At 36.6% G+C, this 27,268-nt stretch overlaps 1 protein-coding gene across 1 annotated transcript in view; it reads right to left on the bottom strand.

Moving 5' to 3' along the window:
- Nucleotides 1-27,268, bottom strand: part of pde3b (phosphodiesterase 3B) — a 45,490-nt gene that overhangs the window by 13,628 nt on the left and 4,594 nt on the right. The window lies entirely within an intron of this gene.

Genomic DNA, 27,268 nt, shown 5'->3' with positions numbered 1-27,268 from the left:
TTGTGTAACACTACACTGGTGTACCTGAAATAACCTGATCTCTAGTGTCAAGTATGATTGTGACATAAATCAAGCAGATATTAATTGCTCAAGATAGCATTTAAGCAGGGTTTTGTGCATGTTTTTATTTTTTGCCATACATACAATGTAAAAGGGGGAAAAGGCTTTAAATTTAGCTCCTTTTTACTTTGCCTTTGATTAAAGAGGAAAAGTTGTAATGCATTGGCTTTTATTATGGCTCCCCGCCCAGGGCACAAGGATATCACAGGGTGGAAAAATAAGAAAATAAAGAGTTAATTGTGTCTCAAAAGAGTTTTTTATTACCTGTTTGCCTATCTAATAATGAGGAGTACGTTGTTAAAGCTTAAGCACTATAGAGAAGCATAGCTGTTCAAAGTGGTTGGCTAATAATGCCAGATTGGCTCAATATTTAGAATTTAAATATCAGAAGTAATCCTTTGCTATCAGGCACCAAAGGATAGTTTCACTTTTTCTAAGCAAATATCATTTAGTCTTTTCTAATTGAAAATATCCTTGTTAGACCTGAACATAATTATTCAATCTTTTTCACAGCTTTAGTTTTGCCATAGATTGATAAGAATGAAAGGGACAAACAAATGGACAAAGAAACCTGACTGGTCCTGATTTGACATTGTTGACAGATTCTAAAAAAAAAAAAACATATTTAATTTGTAAATCTATAAATACAAAGGTACAGATACAGTTTAACTATTTATTCAAAGTATGCAAGAACTTCCAATACTGTAACAGTGGATTAAGCCATCACGTAATCTCCATTTCTGCCACAAGGGGGACAGGACAGATTTTTTTTTTTTTTTTTTTTTTATAAAAAGCTCTTCCACACAGCACCTGTCTAATCCCAACAAGTAAACATACAGTCATGGGTAAACAAGGTAGACAATGTCATGTTAAAAGTATATATATAAAAAAATAATAAGTAAAAAAAATAACATCTCTTAAAGGTAGATTATTTTATTTTTGAGATATTACTATCGGAAAACACTATGGACTCTATTTACAAAGACCACAACTTAAACATCTCACAAAGAGGGCAAGTCAAATCTATCACTACATTTGTTAAATAGATCAGTGGGTCCAATCCTTCCTGCTTCATTGATCAAAGTGGGATGCTGGGTGTTTGTCATCAGCATCTGTACAATGCTGCCAAACATTTAATATGGCAAATAAGCCCTGCCATGGCAACCCGACATAGAGGCCAACAAACAATGGTCCGCACACCATGGCAACCAGATGGCGGGAGAAGGCCGTAGGACAGAGTTGCTGGCCTTCTGCTTGTTTACAGAGAGAGACGGAAGAGCTGAAACAGAGGCGGACATTAAAGAAGGGACAAGAATAGAAGACATAGAGAAGAAGAAAGTGAGATACAGGTAGATATTAGATTCCACATAAGATCTTGAGGCAGCCAGACACTCTCAAATGTCTGCTGTTGCACATTAGAGCACACCAACTACACAATCTGCACAGCCATCCTAGCATGCATTTCATTTAACCTCTGCAAAATCGCTACACAAGACACACACACACACACACACGCACACAAAACAGAAAACTTTTCTAACTTGCCCTGACACAAGAAGAGGTGGCTGAAACAGTGGAACAGCCACGACTGTCCCCACAATTGTAGTCCAGACCCAAATTTTAGGTTTGATGCTTTTGCAAACGGTGACATAAAATCTTAGAATGAATAGATTGTTTTTTTAGAGATCGCTTAAAAACACAACAAATAAATAAGTGACTCAGGAGACTCAGACACCTGTGCTCATGAATCTTCATAAACACAACATCATGCTGTGTCCTTTATAACCTACAGCAGCCGTGAAACAGACAGCAGGTTTAACATCAACACTTTGACATCTTTTTATTCACGTAGTTTCATAATTTTCCCAATTTAATCTTAAACAAAACAACCAGCTGAGTGGTGCGTCTCTTTCCTCCTCATTTTAAAACATAAAACTGTGTTTGATGGCTCCCTTCCGTCCTACAAAATACCTATACGGCTCCGAAGGAAATAAAGTTGCTTTTATATGAATTTTTCTATTTTTAAACATTTACAACCGGTCATATCTCATGCCTCTGTGATTCTGTGTGACACCGTGGGCAAACTTGCATGAGCATGTACATAAAGGTGATTTATAGATCATATCTTTTCAGACAGAAAAAATCCCCACCATTTATTTATGCACACTTTTCTAATATGTAGCAAACAAACTGAGTCAGAAGGTGCATGCATAAAAATTTTAAGGCACAAGTTTAGGAACCAAATTAAAAATAAAAAAATAAAAACACACATGCATATAAACAAACAAAGGTATGCACTATAAAAAAAGTCCTCACTTGCACAATATTTCAATCTGAAATGGATCGTAAATATTTCCTAAATGGAGTCAATAAACCTCTGCAAGCTATTAGACGGCCAGTTAGTTACACCCCTGTGTCATATTAGCCTGCGCCTGCAGTGTGAGAGGTGCGAGAACTCATAAAAACATGCTAATAAGACAGTGTCGGGGTTGGGGGATAGCGGGGGAACCTATCAATGCTACGTAGGCAGGCAGGTCATTTGTATGGAGAGGAGCACAGCAATGCTGACGTCAATCTGCAGCGACATACAGCGTCAGCAGCAGCCCACCACACAAGCACACGCTGATGATGAGGTCTAGGCTCCTGGCTGTCAAGACACCCAGTGAAAATTAGATGATGTACTGTACTGTACAGACAGAGAGAGACGGAGGGAAAGGACATCTTTACACACGTGATATTCACAAAGAAGAGCAAAGCAGAGGAGACGTCTGGAGACTATGTTTAGTTATGAAAGCAGTATAGCTCTGTGGCTGCCAAGGTTTTCAAGAGAAAAAAACCCCCAAAAAAACAAGCACACTCTTTAAATGTGTCATTTTAAATTTGCAAACACACAAAACAATTAAGATATACCCTTCTGGAAACTGAAATATTTTTCTAAAAATTTTACTTTCTGTGTCTGCAGGGGAAGGGCAATATAGACCCAAACACAGATGATGTTTTTATTGCAATCATAATATAAGTGACAATCAAACCCATTATATAACTGAACACAGTGTTCTACTTCTTTACAGCACCAATTTGGTAGAGCACTTGTTATTAATGATTGCACTTAACTATATTTTAAGACAGAAATGCAGCATTGATGCTTTCACTGTGGACAAATAGATAGTTTTAACGCCAAAGATAGCGATTCTATTGTACCATCAATTTCTTGGGTTTTCAAAAACATCAAGTTCAAGTTGTCATCATGGCAAGATGAACAATCGCTGTCATGGTAATTATTTCCTTGTTATAATGCACAATAAAGTTTCCCCTAAGAGCTTTTTTTTTTTTACTAAAAGGCCAATGGGACACACTTAAAAATCTGCTTGTTTGCAGTACATTTTCCAGCTGATTTCACTAGAGGACCAGGCTTGCCGTTTTACATGTTGAAGAAAACCACTCTTCCCCAGTGGAATCAGGCAGACAATCAAGAGATCCAAAGTCTTGTAAAAATATTTTTGCAACAGCGCGACCTGGCACAGCAGCCATTCACAGATTAACAGGCCCAGTTGGGTAATTACAAGAGAACAGGGCCCTTGAGGCTATCCAAGGGCCCTGGCAAGAATATGGCAAGAATATGGAAATATTCTTTAACTAAACAGTCTGCCCAAAAGTCTGTCCAACTACTGACTGGCTATACCCCAAAGAGAGGAGATAAGAAAGACTGTAAATTTTAGCTTCTATGACAGGTAGACAGCTACAGCTTCCACTGTGAGTGTCCATGCATAATATAGTGGATATGGCATTTGAACAATTAAAATAGGCAGTTCTAAGCATTTATAGAGGAGTTCTTAAGTATTCAAGGTGTTTATCTATTCACGAGTGGCGCTGGTCCCTAGCTCTTCTAAGTATCTGAGGTAAATGCCTATATGTATATAGATAGAAAGCTGCACAATGCCACAGTTGGTAGCACTGTTGCCTTTTCAAGCAAGAAAGCCCTTGGTTCAAGAGACAGAAAGTGATCTTACTGCATGGAGATTGCATGTTTTCCCCATGCACACCTGAATCAAATCACTGAAAAACCTTCTAAGTATTGTCTCAAGTTCTCCAGAATACAGCTAATGACCTGACTATTTGACTTGTGTGCTGAAGCAGAGACACACCTAAATGAAGCAGGTCATATAAGCCTACAGTATTTGAACCTAGCAGCACAGATATTCCACATTAAATGTGAACCTGAAAAAACATGTTACAATGTGAACAGAGGAGCCTTTCTGTAGCGCAGAAACACATTGTGCTTTTTACTTCATCAAGCTATCCATGTCTAAATGTCGTATTCAACTTGTTGCTAAGTTTTTGTCATTTGACACGCCTGCGGTGACTCACTGTTACACCGTGTGAAAGCGGTTTCCAAGAAAAATCATTTGCTTCCTCTTCACAGCTTCGCATCTAAACTATAATACATGAGGGCAGTATGCTTACCAACATGGAGGCTGGACCAATAATCGAAGACTGCTAAATTATAGCACATTAAACTTTGAATGCTGACTTAACCATTTTCACAACGTAGAGTTAAATGTGACAAACCTTTCCAGAGTTTGTATCTCCAATAAACAGATTCTCAATATATTTTAATTCCAGTAAGCTTCTTAGCGTTGAACTGATGTATTGAAATTATCAGGGATAAACATTAGCAAGGTCCAGACATAAGCAAAGCATAAAACAAGGGACTGGTTTTTACCAGACTAGTGCAGTTATTCTAGAAGTAGTCTAAGAAGAACCCTGTCCTCAATATAAACAAAACAAAGCCCCAATCACCTATTTAAGAACAACTAAGAAAATAGGTTTCATCTTAATTTGTTTGCCGATTTTGTTTGAGAGTTGTAATGAGGTTAATGGACCAAAGCCTCTGAATTGCTGAACTTTTATGTATGTTCATAATGATAGCTCAGTTTCTTCATGTCGTTTTTATTTTCCTGGATTAAATATGAAGCCACCTGTGACTCATCAGAAACTCTGGTTCGCATCTGGTCTTGGCCATGTTAAGATTTACATAACTTCATTTGCGAATGAGACCCACTCTGTTAGAGGAAAAGTTCCGCTTTTCGGCGTGGACTTTGTTAGCAACATCGTGTTGGCATATTACATTAAAAATCCGACCAAGTGAATTTATTGTGCAGCTTTTTAAAGTAAACTTTGGAACTCTTTGTCCTCTGTGTTGTCCAAGAATGTGAATTTTTATAAAGTTAACTAAATCTAACTGAAACCTCATCTAAAAATAGCACCAGAAATAACAGGAAGCTAAAGGAATTTGGATAGGACTAAATGACTGATCAGCTGCCGGAGTGATCCAACATCCAACCCTGTCTGGCCTACATCAACAACGCTTTCTTTCCACAAAGAAGAAGTGTAAACTAGTAGTCAGTTAAAGTTTACTGCTACAAAAACAGCGGTGCTTGCAGCTCTATCATCTTCTGTCTCACTGGCACAGCATGTGGTTTTACTTGGGCACTTTGTTTACATGATTTGGAAGAAGAACGGCATGCAGCCTTTAGACACACACCTGCATGATACTGGTTGCTATCCGTACAATCAGAAAGCACTGCTTTTGTCTGATAAATTATGGTATGTCCCTTAAAAGTCCTGCTCTGCTTTTATAGTGACAGGGAAGCAAAAATCCTTGCTGGCAAAAAGACCCATTTGCAGGACTATGTCTTTCTCCATTGTCTGTGCTTTAAGAAACAATGGAGAAAGACACTTAAAGACTCAAGCAGACTTTCCTCTATGTTGGGTTTATTAGGCCTCCATCCAAAACTACAAACATTTGTGCTTCTTGCAGCGATAATTCTGAGCTCCTGTTGCCTTTACTGCCTCCAAAGTAAAGACATACAAGATAAAAATTATTTGTGCCCCTTGCAGGTTCAGATCTAAATAATTTTAATTGAACCGAGAAAACTGTTTTGGTTAAGAAAGGACAATTATTTCCTTTCTTTTTATTTTAAGTTTTTTATGGCTCTAGTGGCCTTTATTTGAAAGTGCTATGACAGGAAAATAGGGAAATGAGAGAGAGGGAAGACATGCGGCAAAAGAAACCAGGCAGGGAATCGAACCTGTGAGGGCCACGTTGAGGACTAAGGCCTCCTTATGTGGGCTGCGCTTAACCCCTGCACCACCACAGCACCTATGGTGCTGTGGTGGTGCAGGGGTATTTTCTAAAGAAACAAGTATTTTCTAAAGAAAATATGTTTTGTTTTGTTTTCAAATTTTCTTGAAAAATGGTCTGAAGAAATTATTTTCAGACCATTTTTGCGTTTACTGGTATATAAATATACTTTTGTATAAAATTTACCCAAAGGAAATATTTAAAATTTAAATTCAGTTTAATATCTTTTCTTTATTTTTCAAAGAATATTTTGCCTATTCCAATTAAAAGTGTCAAAGTGAGGCACATATCAATAAACAGCCATGCACCTAACCTGCTGTAGTTACTTTCAGTTTTACCAATGCTGTATTGTAGCTGTTTTACTGCAGGGACGTAGTTCTGCACTAAATATTTCAAGGAGAAACATTTAGATCAACTGAATCTAAATTAAAGAAAACGAGCTGGTGTAGAACAGGAGTCCCTGCTCTGTTACAGCTGTAAAACAGTCAGTCAGAAGGTTAAAAGGAAGGACAATGTCAACAAGTCAATAAATCCAAGTACCGTAAACATTTCATGAATAGAAAGATGGTTATCAGGGAAGTTGCTTGAAAAAATTCTTGAGGTCAGGCTGCACTGATTCGAGATCTGTCAGCAACACATTTTTATTGTCAATAAAGAGAAAGAATGCATCACCGGTGAATTTAGTAAAAACAACACAAAAAAAAGATTCTGCATAAAGTCACTTCACATGTACCGATTGGGGCTGATGAGGAAACAGCCACAAAATACAGCCAAAATTTATATGTTAGTTAAGTGAGTCTGATATTTCAAAAATCCTGAATTTGCTTGAAGGTTTACCTTATTATATCAAACTGTATTATTTTAACTCTGATTATCTCACAATTCAACAAAATGAATGAATTTGCAATTTTGCATGTCTGATTTCCAGCTTGGGGAAACATGAACACAAAAAAGACTAAAATGCATCACCATTAAACTTCAGAATCAAGGTTAAGAGAATTTCAAGGGTGTTTCTTACTTGTGTGATTGTCCTACATTATGTCCAAATTACAACGTGGAAGTAAAGAACAGATGAAAAAAAAAACTACCCTCTTAATGCTGGGGATACAAAACGGACGGCAAAGGGAGGATGAGAGGTCACGGTACAGGAACACCTTCTTGACCTCTGATGTACTACATAATACAAACAACTCATCAACTCAATAGTCAAATAAATTTTTTTCTCACATTTTTCTTAAAAATAAATTACATCAAACAACATGAAATAGATTTCGAAACCGAAGAGTTAGAGACAGAGGGCAGAATTGTATGTAAAAATTTAAACCTGAAGAAAAAGACAAACTGTGACGAAGTAAGTGTTGTCTTATTAATGAAAATGTCTGTGCATGACTATTAGCTTTGGCTCATATGGTGCATTTCTGTAGGCTTGCTGCTGCTGCTGCTGCTGCTGCTGCTGATCACACAAAGTGGAGCTTTCACAACGAGAAAAAACAACACGCAGGAACAACAAAAATGCCACAATATGAGTAAGGTCAACCCCAGTGCGTCACTGATGAACTTTTTCCCACAATGGTATGCTTCATGCTCAAACAGCCTGAAACTTTTTTTTTTTTTACTGTTCGAGACACCCAAACTCAGCAGGAAGCTACCAAATGCTGGCAAAATACAGTCTGCATACCACATGAGAAGAAAAACAAATGAAGTTCCATTTGAATCTGAGTGACAACGTGGCTGTTTCTGCTTCCCTTCCCTTCTTGTTATAAAGAATGTGCTAAAATAAAAGTCAGAAAATGTTAACCACATGTATAAACTGTTAAAAGATAGGAAACAGTTGCTGAAGATTTGTTTGGACGTACTGTTTAAAAGGGTGCCTGTTAAAGTCGCAGTCGCTTGTCATGTAGACTCTGGTGTCTTGGCCGTGTCACCATATCTATTCTAAACCTCTGTGTTTTGCTTTAAGAAAAGGATTTAAAAAATAACCACCCCGGGGGATTTGTAAATGGGAGCTAGATTTACTTTAAGATGTTTTAAAAACTTTTAAGCAAGAAAAAAATTAGGCCAGACACAAAGAGTTTTCATCCATGCATGACTTTGGCCCCACATTTACTAGAAACCACTCAGTAAATCATGCCCCTATAAATAGTGGTAGACAGAGAGCAGTGCCGGCTGGGCAGGCAGGTGACATTTTATCTGGGTCCACATTTTCTGATGACCTGAAATGCAGCAATTCATCGCTATCACACAAGATTGGGCATGTGTGACCTTTGGAGATCGGTGGCATCCAGCCCAAGTGTAAATACTACGAATGCTACTTCTCAAAAGTTCTTTCTGCTGACGTGAATTTGCAAGGTCATAAAAATTACATTTTTACCAAAGTACTAAAACTACAAATTAATAAAATGGGTGCTCACTTTTTGACCCAATCTTAGTGTTGTTTCAAGATATGAAAAGAGGAAAACAAAATGAGTTTTATTTTATTGGTACATCATGTACCTGCAGCCTGTTTTTCCTTTCTTAAAGCTGTACTTCCTGCTGTCGACGTCAATCCAAGGTTTTGTTTACACTAAAGCACTGAAGGTTAGTAATATCAAAGCCTGAGTATGTGCCAGGGGACAAAGGTCATCTCAATCCAAGAGTTTTCTTTTAAACCGTCTCCAAGCTGTCATGTTCCAAGTAAAAATCATAAACCCAGTTAGGCTTCATACAGAGATGTTTGTTCACTTTAATTATTTAAGTCTATTTGACACAGACGCCTACAACAGACATGGTGATTCCATCAGAAGTTAAAGTTTTAGTCTGTTCATTAAGCTGTGCACTTTTGCTCTCCTTTCTCTTTGAAAACTGCCAAAATACTAATGTTGTTAAGTTTTACAATCAAGTCGTAAAATGACACAATAAACTGGCCCACCAAACCTGAGCCAGCTAAAATGAAACGATAAGATCCAATGACATTCATACCACAGATTTGCTGCATCACACTTTATTATAGACGGTTGATTGAAAATGTCCGACTGCAACCTCTTTTATGGAGAGGTTTGGGTTACAAATAACTGATTGACATAACTTATTCATTTATAAATAGTTATGTACTTAAACACTTTTATCTTAACACTAAAAATTACACTATTTATATTAATAAAGAAGAAAAATGCTAGAACTGGTGTCTACGACTTTATGTCAACCACAGAAAGTTTGAATTACCGGGATAGAGCACCCTATATATCTCCTTGAGCAAAAATATGCAGAACAATAGCATAACAATTCTGAAGCAACGCTTAATTACATTAAAACCCAAAATATTTTAGACCCCTGACAAATTTAGATTATTATTAATGATTCAAATTTTTATTAAAACACAAAATTTGTTTCTGGCAGAAAATGAAATGGGTATTTATAAACAAATAAACAAATGGAGAAATAATTTGAAAGTGGGAGAGGAAATAATGTTTGGATTATTTTTAATTTAAATTTTTAAAATGGCATGTTCAAAATCTTCTATAGCCTTATTCTACAACCTTCTGAAATTTTGAAAAAAATTATTATTATTTTTTTTCTGAAAGACTGCAAGTCTTTGAGGTTGGAAGGCCTCCCCACCACTACCCTAATCTTTAGTTCCCCAAATAGATTCTTTGGCAGATTCGGGACTCTGGCCGGGCCATTTCAATACTAATATTATTCCAGTCAAGAGGAAACATGCTGTTAATTTTAAAATATTACCAGTTTAAGTCTCAATCTGTGAGAAAATGAATAATTCTGGGCTTTTTATGCTAATTCAGACTGTTTTTGAAATTCTAATTATTAATTAATGGGTTATTTTGAAATATCATTGTTATTATTTTGGGCCTCTGTGTAATAAAACACAAAGGCCCATTTCTCTTAGCTCCTCTTCAAAATGAGAAACACAAAAGAGCATTCCATTCAATTACACAGGACATGTGTTGATGTTCATAGAACAACAAACAGCCAAAAGAAAATAGCCACTAGTTTAAACATGCTTATGGTAACAGTCGTAAAAGCAATTACAGATTGCAAAACAACTGGATCTGTGATAAACAAGGCTGGACAAGGACCCAATGTTATCTTCTCATAACACATACTGAGGAGGATGTAAAAGGAGAAAAAAATAAGCTCAATATCAGTCTATGCAACTGCAATAAAAGATTACTTTTTGTACTGGGTCAGCACACTTGACATGCTTCATGCCCTCTGCACAAACTTTTTTTGAGCTTCAGTGTAATATATACTTCAGCAGCTGGTAGATCTGAGAACAACAGGAAGGTTATACCTGATATGGACATGAGAGCTCGACGAGGAAAGGCTCGAAGCCTTGTAAGGGAACATCTGGTTTTATCATGGAATCAGTGCAGGCTCCTCTCATAAACACAACCTAACGCCTGAGCCCTGGAGCTCTGGCCAATAACAAGCATGTGAACACAAACCCCATCCATCAGGGCCGAGCACCAGCAGGAGGAGTTCATGGGGAAGTGGAGAGAGAAAGAGAGAGGGAGAGAGGGAAACGGAGGGGAACAGCGAGAGAAGAGACCACAACAGAGGTGAGGTAAATCATTTACAAGCCAGTGAGCGACACAGGCTGCAGACAGCTTCTTGTTTTGCCTTCTCAGATGTCGCAATCCGCAAAGTTGCTACAAAAGTAATATTAGGGAGCCTCACATTAGACACTTGCAGCATTAAAGGTTAAACTCAGTGAAGAATGGGACGCTCTAATCCATCTCAAAGTCAATCAGCCGGATAATTCAAGTTAAATCAAAACAAATAGTCCGACAGGGAGAAAATATGATAATCGTTTCACCAAATTCGGTTCATTAGTCTGGATAAGTTCTCAGCGAGAAGCTGGTTGGCTGTTCTATAGTAACTGCAGACATGTTTCCGCTTGTTCTTCTTTGCTCTGTTGATCTTTATGCGAAGGTCTGGGTAGGATCACAGAAATAAAGGTCAGGATCACGGATGTCCCTTTCAAAGACGTCTCACAGGAAACAATTTATCGTCGCGGGGTACATGTCCATCTAGTACCGGTAGGAATTTTAGACATAGTGCAAAAAATGTACTACCACAAATAGAAAACAATGAGATTACATAATCAAGATAGAATGTTTTGGCAAATACATTTGTTTTATAGTATTTTAACTCTCAGGTTCACATTTTCATTTTTTTTTTTTAGTATGTCTGCTGATATGCAAATGTGAAATTCCTGAAGAAAGACCACATGAAACCCTATGTAATAATGTGCTTACATATATCAGTTTGCAAGAACACTGGCTAGTCACCCAAAGAAAGCATGCATGTATCTAGTTTTCCAGCATCACCAAACAACCAAATCCCTTCCCTTCTCCATGAATACAACATTCTGTTTTGTTCCAAAAACATAAAAACTGTCTCCTCCGGCCTGGTATATGGGTGGGGTATTTTGGTATTTCACATCATGGAGCCCGCTGTGTTTGGTGCACACAACATGAAGCAGAACTAAAATCATGCCGTGAGGACAGTATGCTCTCAGAACGACCATAAAGAACATGCTGCTTTACTGACGTAAAATAAAAAACAGTCCAAACTATTAACTTTCAGGTTTTATGACAGAAAATGAGGAGGTAAAGCCCAAATTAATCAAATCAATCTCTAATACATTTGGCGATATTCAGGATTTTACCAGTTTGATCAAAACTGATAAAAGTAGCAAGTATTAATGTCTTGCAGAGGTTATAAGTTGAGCTTCAAATGAAAAAAAGAGAACAAACAGGAGTGAGAGACAAAACAAAGTTTATAATTTATTGCAAACTATGTTTTGACTCAGACAGGCTGTTTAACAGGATTAAATAGCTAGCAGCCTCACTGCTTTTGGGGATCACTTAGAAAATCTGCTCAGGCACAGTTGATGCGAGTGTTTCTATGAGGCCGGTGGGAATGATCCAAGATGATTTCAAAAAAGACTTTAGTTTGGAACAGACCATTGTTTTTGTAAACTTCCACTGCCATCATCCCCAAATGTTTTTAGTGGGACTTAGGTCAGGGGTACATGCAAGATGGTCCAGAAGAGGGACATTATTCTCCTAGACTGTTAGAAGAGTCATGATGAATTGCAGTATTGTGCTGTTGAAAGACCCAGTCTGGACTACAAAGACGAGGGTCCTCAAACAAGACCAACATCTTCAAAAAGCCACCGGCAGTCAGATGTCTCTTCAGCCATCAGGACTGTCCACACTATTTTTCTCTCAGAAAAAACTTCTTTTCCATTACAACGTCCCTTCTTTGATGCTAACTTGCAAAGTCCAAACAGGACGGTTTGTGGTGTTGTCGGAGATGAGGTTTCCGATGGAACTTTTTGCCCATTAAGTCCTTTTCTCTCACATGCCATCTTAAGGTTATTGGACAGCAGTTGGTATCACATTAAGACCTTCATTTTGGTAAAGGATCAGCCTTTGTCTTCATGGACACTCTATTGGATCATCTAATTCAACACAGGTACAAATATTTTTGTTCTACCGCTGGAGATTTCCTGTCCCATAACTATGGAGGTCTTCAAAGAGTCTGTAGTAATGGACTACTTTTTGAAGCCTTACCTGTGCAGTTCAGTAATCCACCCTCTTTTAAACACAAAAAGACCTTATTGTCCTTGCCTTCAGGGATTCAAGATTGTTTAAGAGCCAGACAAAAATGACATGAAAGCCATTTTTGCAAATTTTAACTTTATGATGTTATTAAATATAATTATATGATTAGCTGATGAGCAGGCTCTTTGAGTTTAACTGCAGTTTTCAATAACACCTGCCTACTCTTGTTTCTCCTTGTTTGCTCCTCTTTCATCGTTCTGATTTTTAAGCTCTTATGACATAGTTATGGTATGAAACAAACCACAACCCTAAATCACAGCAAGTGAAAACACAATTTCCTTTTGGGCATTCAAATTATTTAATCTACAAAGACATATTTTAAACTAGGTTATATAATTAATGGTTATCCAAAATATTTAAATTAAAATAAAATCCTTATTTCAGACTTTTGGCACAAGAGCTATTCGAAGGCTATTCGAGGACAACCTTCATCACCGGACGCGTCGCTCACATGATTCCTCTTGCAACAACTGAGCACAGGATATTTCATTTATTTGATATTTCATTTCTACTAATCTTGGGCTATTGTTGCGTTCAACAAACACAAATCCCCACCCAGCCTGGTCCATTTGATTAAATGAGCATAGTGCATTTCAAATGACTGCTACAGACGTGACAGGAAATGGAGAAAAATCCTCCAGCAAAGTTAAATCAAGACATTGTACTGCACTTGTCTTCATTTTAGTAAACCAAGCTACTCTTCCTGACAAGCAGATGGCAAGTTTAAACACAGAGTCACCTGCCACTAATGGCAGCTTTAATTACTATTCCCTCAATATCCCATCTTAAGAAGGAACAGCATCAGCGAGTTGTCCTGACAGCATTTGGGTCAGTTCCTCGAAACCACCAGGGATCAGCATTTTAAACCTGAAAGGAGACGCTCAGGGACGCTCAGCAGGTGCTGTTCTGCATCACCTGAAATGCATAAATACTGGAAGTGACTGTCCTGTGAGTCACACAAACAAATTTTAAGTGGGTTTACTAAACAGACTTAAAAAGGAAAAAAGTTACCTGTCCACATTTGCCTTGGGTTTCTAGGCAAATGTTTCTGCAAGAAATGTTTTTGTTTTGTAGTTTTTCACAACAACTTTCTAGGTATTTTAGTTTTATGGCTATATAGTTGTACATTAGTACCATTATAACTTTGCATATATCAAACATGTTCATTGAAGAAAAAACTGTTGAGAATTCACTGCAGTTCCCATTGTTCATTTTCACGTATGTGCAATGTCAGTGCTTACATCAGTGATATTTTAATCACTAGAGATGAAAGCATTTTACATGACGTACTTAAATAGATTACCATTTTGAGGACAATAACAAATAAAACAGAAATGATCTGCAGGCTTCTTGATAGAGGAGGTCATTTTAAACCCAACAGAAAATTAAGGAATTATCAACGTGTCCGTAAGTTTAAGCAGCCGAGCATTTTAACTTTATCAGATTTTTTTTTAATTAAACTCAATAAATGTTGCAAAGTACATGTGATTGGTTGATAAATTAAGAAACTAGAGGTAGTAATTTGTTTACAAACATTTAATGAATAAGAGGAAGAAAATCTTATCTAATCTTATCTTCCCTTTGTCAATCAGAGGTGAATGACGCAAAGTGTGGTGTAAAAATGATTCTGGAAGATCAAATACACCACAAAACATGTTGTAATGACAACTAGCACTGAGCTCTCGCTATATGCAAAACGTTTATTTGCAGCAGCAACACTTCAAATATGTCTGCAAATGCAGAAAATAGCACATTAAGCAATTGTCAAAAGTCAGCTTGAATGATGTACTTTTTTGCCTTTTGTGCCAAAATAAGTGGGATAACTGTCATAACTTTGAATTCCCTCAAGCTTTGTGTTCTTTTTTTACTAGCAAACATTTGACAAATAAAGGGCTAAGTCTCTCAGCAATTGCAGCACAAAACTTTCTGTATGATCATTTTGTGCGTTAAGAGTTGACCATATGACACACATACTGCATCTTTAATCCATGTTAACGAACCCCAGTCCCCGTAAACTAAAGCCCGGTGCCTATGGTGCCATGCCAGCGTGCCTGCTGTCAGTATGTGGCAGCAAAGCCACTGTTGACTCAGCTGATCTTTGGATGCAGGATTGTGATAGGTGAGGACAAAGAGGGTCAAACTGCAGCTGGCAACAGAATTTCAGAATTAACTGCTTAAATAAGAATATTGTTTGAGCATTTCTGATGCATTAATTAAATGTCTCAATCCTATTTTGTTTACAAACAACAATTATTGTGTGTTTATATTTACAAATAAATTGTAATTGAGGAGGTGCTTTTAGGTTAAACGTCCCCCTGACATGTGTGATACTTGAAAACCTCAGCTAAGGAGAAACTATGTACCTTAAGGTTAATTTTTCTGATATACAGGATAAAAACAGATTCTATAAAAAAAAATATTTTGCTCTTCAATGTAGTAAGTTCAATAACTTATACTTACTCCATTGAAGAGTATAATTTATGTATATTTTTTTTAAAAACAAACTTAAATACAAATGTATTATTCTAAATCTTTTAAAAACATAATCAAATGCACCTTGACTTTGTTTTGTTTTATAAAAGGAATACTAAGGCTGTTTTCTAATAGACAACATCGTATTTAAATTAGCATAAACCCCAAGTGAAATCAGCATACTATGAAAATAGAGTACTATAGAAAAAAAAAACCTTCAAACAACAATAAGTAAAAATTTGCACAATCTTTACACTTTTTTCAGTGATATTATATATAGTGTTGGGACTAGTGATGCAGAAATCCTTCAGTTGTGGCATTTGTGATAATATGCTAATTAGCCATGTGCTTTGTGAACTTAACCACTGTAACTGACATAATGCAACACAAACAGTTCACAGCTTAATCTCAAGTAGATCGTCTTAACGCTCATAGTATAAACATATAAAATCTAAGTAAGCATATTTATTTCAATCTTTAATGTTGACATTCCTTTTCTAAAAATCCCCAATATTTGTATTCTTACGAAGTTATAACTATCCTGGATAGAACAGCTGCTTTTTATTTAGCTTTATTTCCATTTTCTGTATTTAATATTATTGATGTAAGTGCTTAACAAGGCAACATACTACTTTTGAATATTGCAGTAACAATTTTGTTAACATTTCACCCAAATTTTCCATAGCTTTTCCTTTCTTTTCCGTTATCACAATAACTCCATCACTCTCCATGAGCAACAGCATCTTGGTGACTAAGATCAACTTTAAGGTCTGAGCATAAAACACAATAAAAAGCCCATCCAATACACAGTTTGCAAAAAAAATTTAAATACATGGTGCCATAAAAATATTAGTTTACCAAACATTGAATCCAAGATGTGACTTAAACTTAGACTTAAGACTTAGACTGACTTTATTGTCATTTTGTATGCACAGGGGTGTATACAGAACGAAATTTCGTTGCATACGGCTCAGGACAATGTTTTGAGGTTCCAATGTTATGAGGTTACTCCAGAATAAATGTGTAATGTTGCGGCTGGTATTCAATATACTGTGCAGGTATAGATTTTACTTTTCTTATTTTCATCTGTTAAACTATTCCATAACTTCTCTCCTGAAAATAGAACACACGTTATGAAAAGTGTGAGCCTTGTTCCCCTTCACTGCAGCATTTTTGTGACCAGAAATATTTCCAAACAACTACATTTGTCTTTGTTGAAAGGAACAGAAAAGTATAGCAGCCATCTTTTAGTCAGCCGACTTGCTTTACTGAGCAACAGGTGATAGAAGGGCAGGACTCTGGCCGCTTCAACAGTTTTCTGGCATCTCATTAAGGAAGGTGTGAAAAATGTATGACTTAAAATTCAAGGTATACCAAGTTTGTACAGAGGTTGGAAGCATCATAATGACAGCAAATAAATGCAGAATTAGGAAAAAGTTAATTTATCACAACTGGTCAGGGCAGTGCACTACACTGCATTAGAAAAAAATGACACATAGGAGGCATGCAAAGATCCTCATCAATGCATTTCTAATACAACAATTACATAGTTCACTATCATCATGCAGCTCCTGTATGGAGTGATTATACATAGACTTCAACTTCCTGCTTGGTTTTCCTAAGTCACCATTACTTACTGAGAACATGCAGATATCATAAACTCTATGTGAACCACATTACCGTTTCTTTTTCATTTCTAACAACTATACTCCTAATGCGTATCGCACTGAGTAACTCCTGCAACCTGACTTACTCAATGGAGCAGCTCTCATGCTGACTGTACTTTAGAAGTGCTGAAAAAGAGGGTTGAAGTTTTATTTTAATCTATTTAGTATACTTTAACAGGCCAAATGTAAGCAGCACAAAAGAGAAGAAGAGGAGCGGCGGAGTACAAGGCACATTTCCTGGTACGTGATTACCTCAAACAATGTCAATCAAGTTGAGAACAACCTGCTATGCAGACATCACACTGACAGGCAAAGTTAGACACCTCTGTCAGACAAAAGAAATCAACAAAATAGGAAATGTGTGCGTGTGTGTATGTGTATGGGGGGGTATCTCAGTGCATGTGTGTTGGGGGAGGGGTTAAGAAGAGAAAAAGGGAGACAGACTAAAGAAAAAGTGAAGAAAAGGGGGTGGGAATTGGCAGAGAGCAGTTTCTCCAATAAATTAAAAAAAAAAAACAACAACTTTCCCCTTTAAAAGATTTACATTAGCCATATTTCCAACCAAACAAATTGTGCACAGTTATTGGAAATGGCAATCCTGTTCGGCCAGGTTTGGGTCTTCATTGCAGTGACTAATAGTGCTTCACAGTTTTGCCCTTTTCAGTGGGATCTGCCCTCAGCTGCTAAACACACACAAACCCTCCTCTGTAGCTGCGGCTGACGTCAACCGTCACTTAGCAACAGCCTTTTGGTGTAAAAGCAGCAGCGCTGACACCGTTTTCAAAAGAGGCGCACAGAGAAAGACAGAAACTCAGAAGGAGATAGACACAGAGAGACTCAAATGACCAAAGGGGAAAGAAACTAAAGAGTGAAAGAGTAAAATTTTCAGAGATCTAACTTAGTCATGATTTGGTGAGAAACCAGGGGAAGGATTATGTCATTTCCATAAAGTTTTCTGGAAACAATTAACAGTCTGTAAACGCTATGGTATGTCGTAATTTAAATACAAGTTAAATTTACTACATCCTCCGTTGCTATCTACTGAAATTCCCACAGAGGCTATTTAACCAAGGTTCTCCCACCTATGTCATAGCAGTCGGATTTAGCCACTTATTCCACTGGTCTAAGAAAGCAGTCCGCACATCCTAAGTCTGGAAGTTGTCCTGTCTCAAATGTTGGTGGCCTTTAGTGGAAAAAAAAAATCTCCACTGCTAGGGAGAAAGAGACAGAATACAAGCAGCTTTGGGACCACTGCGGCATTACTTATTTAACTTTAATTCACCTGGTTTAATGTGTCAAAAAAAAATTATAAGTGTGTCTAATTGGTTCAAACTTAGCTGACGGCGAAAGGTCGGCCTCCATGACCTAAATTACAGGGAGGAAAAAAATTCAGAAAAAATTTAAATAGTCATATAAGCAAAGACAATGTCAGGGCAGTGCATTACACTGCATCAGAAAAAAAAAGACTAAACTTATTTTGTTTTCAATTTTAAAATTATCATAGCTCTAAAAGTGTGACCAAATATGATTAACTTTTTAGCTATATTGCAATCAAAAGATAAAAAAAGAGGAAAGATAAGAGGAAGCAAAGTCCTCCGCTGATATTTCATGAGGCCATTTTTTTAAGATGGCCCTTCTGACACTGGAGTCATTAGGCTAAGCTCTGCTAGACCTATCATGAAAACTAAAGAGCTGCAAGCTAATTGCTGGTGATCGTGACGCAAAACGTTTCCAGGGCAACCCGAGTTTTGGAGTACCCGCTCCAGCATTTCCTCATCTGTTTGCACTCACACCAGCAGGCTGACAATGCAGTCGCTGCATCCTGTTTCACTCTGCAGTCAGCCAAACGCAGAGTCTCGCTCGCTCAGCTTAACCCTTTCTCCTGGCCCCGCCGCGGCAATGAAACATTTAAAGCACCTATGCAAAAGTGCTCCTGGCATTAAAAGGCCAACAGAAGCTGCCACCAACTGGGCGCAGTAACAGGAGCCAAGTTTCAACCACCATAAGTTGCCACAAGATGAAAACATAAACATTTTCAATATTTGTTTTAAAAAAAAATTATATATTGATCTAAAATTTAGAAGATATTCACAGCTACCATGCAAGCAACCTGAAGTTTCGAGGAGGTGTTGCTAAGCAATAAATTGGGACATCTTCGTCTCAACATCGCGACTGTTACACAAGCTTACAAAACACGGAGGTTAACTTCAGGGGATATCAGTTAAACAGCTCAGCTCAAGCCACATTTCACCAAAGAGTCGTAAAAAGAAAAAAAAAAACAACAACTCTTAAATCCTTGTTTAGAAGAACACACTATGAGGACACCTATATTTTTTATTTATTTATCCCTAAGTATTTGAGATAAAAAATAACTATAAAATTGTGAATAATACCGAATTAATGCTGAGCAGAACAGAGATTTAAAATTCCAGTTTTATGGCTTCTGCAATAAAAAAATGTTCTACAGAAATGAACAAACAATGATGTTTGTTTTTTCCTTCACTCAGAATAATTTCTATTCTGTGAACATGAAACTATTTTAAGAAAATACAATTCAAATATAAATTAAAGCAAATAAAAATATGCGTCAGTATTTTAGGTTCATTAGTCATTCAAAAATAAACACAAACATACACCTACACAAATGCCACACTTATAAAAGGTTCATAAGACGCAACCTCCATGTGTCAGAAACATAGTTATAATTAAAAATGGGGGAATGTTTAAAATACACTTCAGAAACATAATTAATGAAATTAAGCTAGTTTTACTTTAAGTTGAAGACACACTGACCAGAATGAAAAGAACTGCCTGCACCGGAAAATAAAACTACTCAATGCAAACACACACACACACACACACACGCACGCACACACACACACGTCTCTTGAATTTTATGCACAATGTTCACATGGTGTTTCAGCTCTGATTAAAAGGCAGAAAAAAACCATCAAATTAAAACATGAGGAAAACAAATATAAATACCAAAGACACATGTTATGCTAAGATTTTATCTCATGTAAAATGCCAAATTAATGTCACTGTTACAAGTTGGATTACAGCTGATTAGTTAGTGATGCTGCAACACCCACACCCCAACTCAGCTAAAAGTTTCACTAATATCCTCATGAGATAAGAGTTGCTACAGGTTACATAAGCGGTTTGCTATACTTACGCATCTGGCTCATATAAAGACAACCAGTAAATGGAGGAGACCTCCAGCAAAATATAAGCAATTTATAAAACAGTCAAATGCAGGATTCTGGCACACAAACTAAGAAAAGCCTGTCCGTTACGTTCTATTTATTATTTTCAGGATGCATAAACCGGCCTGAAGTCCAATTATCTGTTCTCCCTATTCCATCTCAACATTCCCTTTTGTACGCCATCTTTTCAGCCCGTCTCATCATCGCTCAAGGCAGGCACTATTTTCTGCTGGGCAATTAATAAGACTTCTTCTAATTTTTTTTTTTTTTCCCTCCTCTTTGCAATCACCCCGTAGTACGTCACTCGGTTGTGACGTCAATGTTATATCATTCCACATGGCTTAACAGCGAGCTAACGTGACAGCTGAGAGCTGCCCTGTGCTTTCACCGCTCTCCCTGCAGCCTTCCCCTCCACAGTCTGCTCCTCTGTTCTTGTCTGCATTTTGGAGGGAGGGAAAAGAGGGGGGAGGTGATTAAGTGTTTTATTTACCCCTGCGTGCCCCCGTAGAGTGAAGCCACACAAAAACAGTGTACGATCTTTGAATTTACGTAGCGCTATCAGCTTGGCCTCCGAGGTCTTCCGTGTGAATCCAATTGAACATTTTTACGCTGGAAGTGTGAGCACTTCCAGGGTAAAAGAAAATAAAAAATATATATATACATATTTAGCTGAAAGAAATAAAAAAGATGTATATAGCTGACTCTTTTTAATTATACACAATTTGGAGAGTGTATTTCAGGTGTGAAATTCTTTATTCTGGTATTTTACATAAATAATTTGGCTCACTTAACATCTTAGACAAGCAGAACATTTTAATTGCAACAATTTAGCAGTATATTTAAGTTGGTATATTTTATAAATGCACACTTAATTCATCCTTTCATGTTGGTGCTAGAAATTCACCAATCAACAAGACACTGAAATTGGCCAATTGTCTCTTTATCAGCTCTGCTGGTAGTCATCAGATGAAATACAAAATTCTACCTGATTATTGTTTAATGAATACTTATTCATTAAATGCACCAGAACACAGAACTGCCTCCATTTTCGCTTTGTAATTGAAATAAGCAATAGAGAATATACTGATGCATTTTGCTGGTGCGCTCAGTAGAAATTGGATAAGGACAAATATGCTGGTGTATAAACTTGAAATTTCCTCATATTTAATTGGATTATATATTTTTCTCCTTCCTGTCTCAAGGATAACCGGTATATAAATGGAAAAGGCTGATTGGTGCAACCCTAGTGAATATTCTTGAAAATTCTAAAAAAAAATAAAAATTAAAGAAACCTGATTTAAACATATTCTGATATCACACTCTTAACTGTGATATCAGAATGGAAAAGGAAAGGAAAAGAACAGAAACAACTACGGGTGTTGTTTCCCAGGCAGTTTAAACTTCACACACTGTACATATAAATATACAAGCTTATGAGCTCAGACTGGTGCCGCGACTTTTTGTTTATCAAGAATTACAACAATAACACCTTCTGACAAAAAAAACAAAACAAACAAAAAAAAAAAAAAACGAGAGTGACTGGAACAAGCTGAGCTTCTTTCCTTTTCTGTGACATATCATCATTTCCATACAGGGTTGTTTTTGTTAAAGGTTTATATAATGCATGCAACAGAGAAAATTAGCTATTGATATATTTTTGATTAGTCTTCTTACCCAATTCATAATTAATCTTTTGACATCATCTGCATATAAAAAATATATACTTGCTTGCTTGATTTTAATATTATACTCATGTAAAGCTCAGAGTTTTAAACATAAATATTTGAAAAAACTAAATTAACAAAGTTAAATAAAGACATTAAATTAAATAAAAAAAACTATGAAATTTTTTTTTTTTTTCTCTGAAATATATGCTGATAAGGGCTTGTCAAGCTGAGTTTTTGTGAAATTCTCTGTGCTGTTCAGTCATTGAGGTTCAGAATGCACAAATGAAAAAAAAATCTATTTTCAAATTTCTATTTAATTCCTGTTGATATTTGCATGTGCTTTGCAAGCTTGTAAAAACGAAAACAGAAGTCCTTTCTTAGATATGTTTACATATTTTTTTTTTGCTGGGCAAAAAAAAAAAAGTTTTATTTTCAGGTTGATAGGCTTCATGCAGGAAAATAAAAATAAAACCAAAACATCTCTTGCTCAAGCATAGGTATTCTACTGTAGTCTGACGGATCATAATTTCCCTGATTGTGTTTGTCACTTTGTGCATATTAGGCAGTGAGTAGTGGTACATGGAGTATAGAAATTATTTTCAGATGACTATACCAAATTACACCTGTCAGTGACACAGGTTTCTGTGAGCTGTAACCGTCGGTGGGTGAAAGTCATATCTGCATGACCACTCTCATACTGTTTTTTTTTTTTTTTTTTACAACCAAGCCACTAAGGCAATCCTGTCATCGGACCCTGTAACATGTACGCATTGCTGGGGGCACAAGTCTGAACTACTGCAGCCACATTACTCAATCGGCACACAAGGTATCCATCAATCTGAAATGTAAGAAAAAGTTAACCGCTTTGTTGAAGAGTCAGATTTATATTTGAATAAATTAATAAAATTGTCTTTCACGCTCTGCTACTTTATGGTTTTCTCCCAAATAATTAGCTGCAGCATAGATAGCCTCAGCAGTAAACAAACTAGAAGAAGCTAAGTTTAAAGTTTAAACAGCACCTGGATACTACAGCGTGATAAATCCCAGGCAGAATTATTTTAGGGTATAAGCTTAAATGTAAGGGAAAGGAAACACACAGCTGATCCTAGCTGCTGCCTGTTTGCTCCACACACACACACACACACACACCCGCACAGCATGCTTGAAACACTAAGTGAACAGTGAAGGTATGTGGTATGAACTGTAAAATGACTTCAGTATTGCATTTCATTTAATGTACTGGCTAGAGTGAACATATTTCTGTCAGTCCAAATAAAACCAAAATAAAACTAGAAACATTCATGTAATCTCCATTTTCTCAGAAGACTGTTAAGCTTGAGGACGTAAGGTTAGTTGAGGCTGCCAGCTTTATCAACCCATCTCATCAGCTGGAGTTAGTTAAAGTATGGAGGAAGAAATATGGGATTTTCCATCACACATCAAAAATGGCACATTCCTGTGCTTTTCCAGGTCTTGCGGTTGTTTGGAAATTGATTGGACAGACTTGACGGAAATAAAAGCACCAAACTCAACAAGAGTCTCATGTGTGTACAACCAAACGCCACACAATAATGGCATTTAAACTAAATTTAAATATATTGATATATGAAACCAGTAGTTAAGGTTTATTTTGATCAAGATACATTACAATCTTATGAGAAGAGTTTACCAATAATGATATGATAACTGCTCACCCCTAAGAACCTAATTTAAACGAATACTGTTATAACCTACTTTCAGTTGTAGCCGTTTCAAATGGATAAAAATAAGCTAAGATTGTTTCATGTTAGCCTCCCACTGCTCTGAGGATTCTTTTAGTTTCCACACAATTTAGTTTAAAAGAATCTGAACTTTCTCTCTCATTTTCTGTGCATCTGTGAAACTGTGCATTTGGTCATTTATCAGTCTCAGGGCACACCAGCACTGTCTTCATGTCAAATTGCACAGTTAAGGGATGATCTCATCCAGTTCCAGGTACCAACTCAGGGCCCCAATTAAGACATTTTTAAAAGATTTAAACAAAACTGAACTCTTGGTAACCATTTTAGGTTACCACCAAAAACCAAAATGCTTATGATGATAAAAAGATACGCAGCTGCACAGCCAATTTCCTACTATCAAGGCTGGGTTATATATGGTGAAAGAAATGTATTTCATTTTGATGGTATTGCTGAAAATTTTGATGACAATATAAATACAATCAAACAGCATTTTTCAAACATTTTTTATACATTACAACACAGTGTTTCTCCAACACTGTCTGTGGGCTTCAGTATCTCAGCCATAAAAAAAATATTTCCCCTGTGTGAGAAGTAAAGGAAGTTTAAACTCCATCCACCTGTCCAAATATTTTAGAGATATGCACAGTGTTTTGCATATTATATTTTACTAAATGCTGTGTCCAAGAAGTCCTTTATGACTTAAGTTTTGCATTTACTAATACAGTAATGGTAACTGCTATTAAAAATAATGCGCAGTTCTAACTTTGAATAGCTTGCAAAACGTATACTTTATGTACATTAGTTTGTTTATCCAATTTGTGTTTTCCAAGTAGCTATCGCATGTAAACAACAAACAATAGAAAGAAACCCTATTCATAATGTTTTGCATCATTCAAAGCAAAGCACCAAGTTTAGGAAGCAGGAGAATAATTTCTAATTTGTGTCAACACGCAATTTCCTACAATTGCAATGAAATATGCTACGAGTCAAATCATCTGCAATTCCTAATAAAGCCCAACATTACAGACCACTAAAATAATCTGCGACATCTACAAGTAGTATGTCACCAAGAGAAGCACATTAATTTATTAAATTGGTGCGTGTTGCATGAAGACTCAGAAGAAAGAATGAAAGGAAAAAGTTGGGACACATTTTATGTGATGTATTGTCAGCAGCTGTCTTGAATAAAATAATCCATGTTGGAGAACATATTAACACTAAGTGAGATCTACTATTGATCAAATTATTTTCAAGCAAGTACATGGCACTAAATATAATAAATGTTATAAATCATCAGAAAGTGACTCTCTTGCCTATTTATAACAGATTCAGATCTGTCTCAGAAGGGAAAATTCCTGATTGGGACATCCCTACGTTTGATACTTATGAAATGATCCAGAAATGTTCTTATACTGATGTCAGATCTATGAATCATGAGGTCTATTTGTATTTGTAGAAGACGTCCATCATAACCTTTTGCGTCACATCGGTGAGGTTCCCCACCAGGACAATGTCAACCTCCACATACATCCATTACACACGTCCTCCATTGTTTATTACAACCATAATACTCGTCTGTAACAAGTGTCTGGGAACCATCATTTGGCAGTTCTAGAGAACTCTACGCCTTCTTTGAAGTTTGCTTTCACTGTAGACAAGACGTGCAGGTTATCACTCTTTAAAAAAAAAAAAAAAAAGCCAATTTATGTGCTGGACATTGTCAATCCCTTCCTTTTGTGGGAACACATTGTTTATGCTTCTGGCACAGAGGTCCTCCAAGGAGAGCGTGTTGTCCACAGAGGTTAGAAAGTTCATAATGGTGTCAATGTGCTAAGAGCAGGAGTGGCTGTTTCTATCTACCAGCACTGAAACTGAGAGAGGAGGACATTATCAATTATGTAAATGATAAGAGTTTTGCAGACAACTCATTGAACATAATTTAATATCTTTAAATTGTGACAATATATCTCAAATTTAAACAGGTTAGCAAGTTATCTTCACAACCAAGGGTCAAGACAAGATTTTTCAAAAAAGACGGTTATGGTTCTAAAATTATGAGTGCTTTCAAATATGGTCCATATTTACATGTTGTCCTGAACAAATGTTGTACTCTTGTATGAATATGATGCTAAAACAATGCCTACCACACTGATGAACTCAGTGCCTGAAAAATCACGTGTTGCTGTTAATGGACGAACAATTCTCCTGTATTTGTAAGCGAAAGACAGAAACCAGTGACCCTGTCAAACAAGAGGGGAGCAGAGGGTGCACGGACTGCTTTGTGTGCAGAACGTGTGTGAAGATGAAGAACATGTACAACATTACCAGTGAACCCAGAGTGACTCCTTTCAAAATGATTCTTTGTACTTGCTTTTTGCCTGCCTCTGACGCAAAGGCTGTCCATTTTTGTGTAATATCGCAATTGAATCACACAATATAACAAAGAGTTGTTATTCTACTGAAGATACTTTCTTGTGAAAAGTTTGCAATCCTTCCCAGTGGAGTAATTCTGTGTCCAACAGGGGAGACAAACAGATACAAAAGAGCGGAAGATAAAACACAAAACAACTATGACGAACATCTACGAGTGTTCTGCAGGATTATATATAAGCAATCAATATGCAGGATCAAAAGGCTAGCATTTACATTTTTTTTTTTTTTTTTTTTTTTACTAATGTACATATAAGAATTCAGTTCAAGTGGAAACCACTGGAGGAGATTCGTACAAACCCATTTTTGAAATTATCTTCTATAAGTTTCTAAGAACTTTAACTAAAATACAGAAAAGCCAGGAAAATGTCAAAGCATAACTGATGATAACTTCCCACAAGTTTAGATTATTTTGATTAACAGCTAGTACGTGTTGTTACGACTGGCTCAAATAATTTGTCAAATACGATGTCCGTTCTCAGCTTTGAGGAGATAAACAAAACAAAAAGGACTTTCGGGGCCTTGACTATTTTAAATGTATACCCGGTAAATTAGAGGCTAATTACTATGAGGTGAAGAACTTAAAAGCAGCATCACCAAAGCTAATTATAAAACATAACAGCAACTGGCTTTGTGTATTTAGTTTATGCCTCTAGTTTATGTTAGTTTCTTTTTCTCCGCTTACTAATATGTTTAAATTCGTCTGATCTGAGGATTTGGTTTGCTTTGCGTAAAGTTCCCTTTTGGATCTAAAATGTTTGCATCTGGTTGGATAAAGCTTTTCAATAGAATTTTAGGGACCATTATAGTATGTCATGCTATTCTACAAATAGAATGAAACACAATGTGTTAAAGGGAGAAAAAAAAATATGCTGAAACGGGAAACAGAACAACTGAGACAATCTGGACATGCAATTTTAGTTCTCTTATCATTCCTCCCAAAGCTCGAAGGACACAGAAACAATGTGCGTGACCTGATGGCCTGGCATCCACTTCAGAATAGCCTGCTTTGTTTTTAAAATATGTTGTTGACAGTTATATCTATGTGGTTTACGTGTAGATGAAGGCAATAGTTGTGTACAGCAAGCTTTTAAGTCGAGGCATGATGCATGTAATATGAAACTCCCGACACCACAATGGAAAGTGTCCCCATTATCTTATGAATGTAAACAAGTAGGCTTTTCACAGATTGTACAAGTTTATGTTCGCCAGCAGGACGACTGATTAAGCTGCTCACCATCAATATGTGTTGTCAACAGTCATGTGAAACTACA

The sequence above is a fragment of the Gambusia affinis genome, linkage group LG02 (assembly GCF_019740435.1).
Source record: "Gambusia affinis linkage group LG02, SWU_Gaff_1.0, whole genome shotgun sequence".
NCBI lineage: Eukaryota > Metazoa > Chordata > Actinopteri > Cyprinodontiformes > Poeciliidae > Gambusia > Gambusia affinis.
Note: the sequence above shows the minus strand (reverse complement) of the source record. Positions and strands in the feature narration are given on the sequence as shown.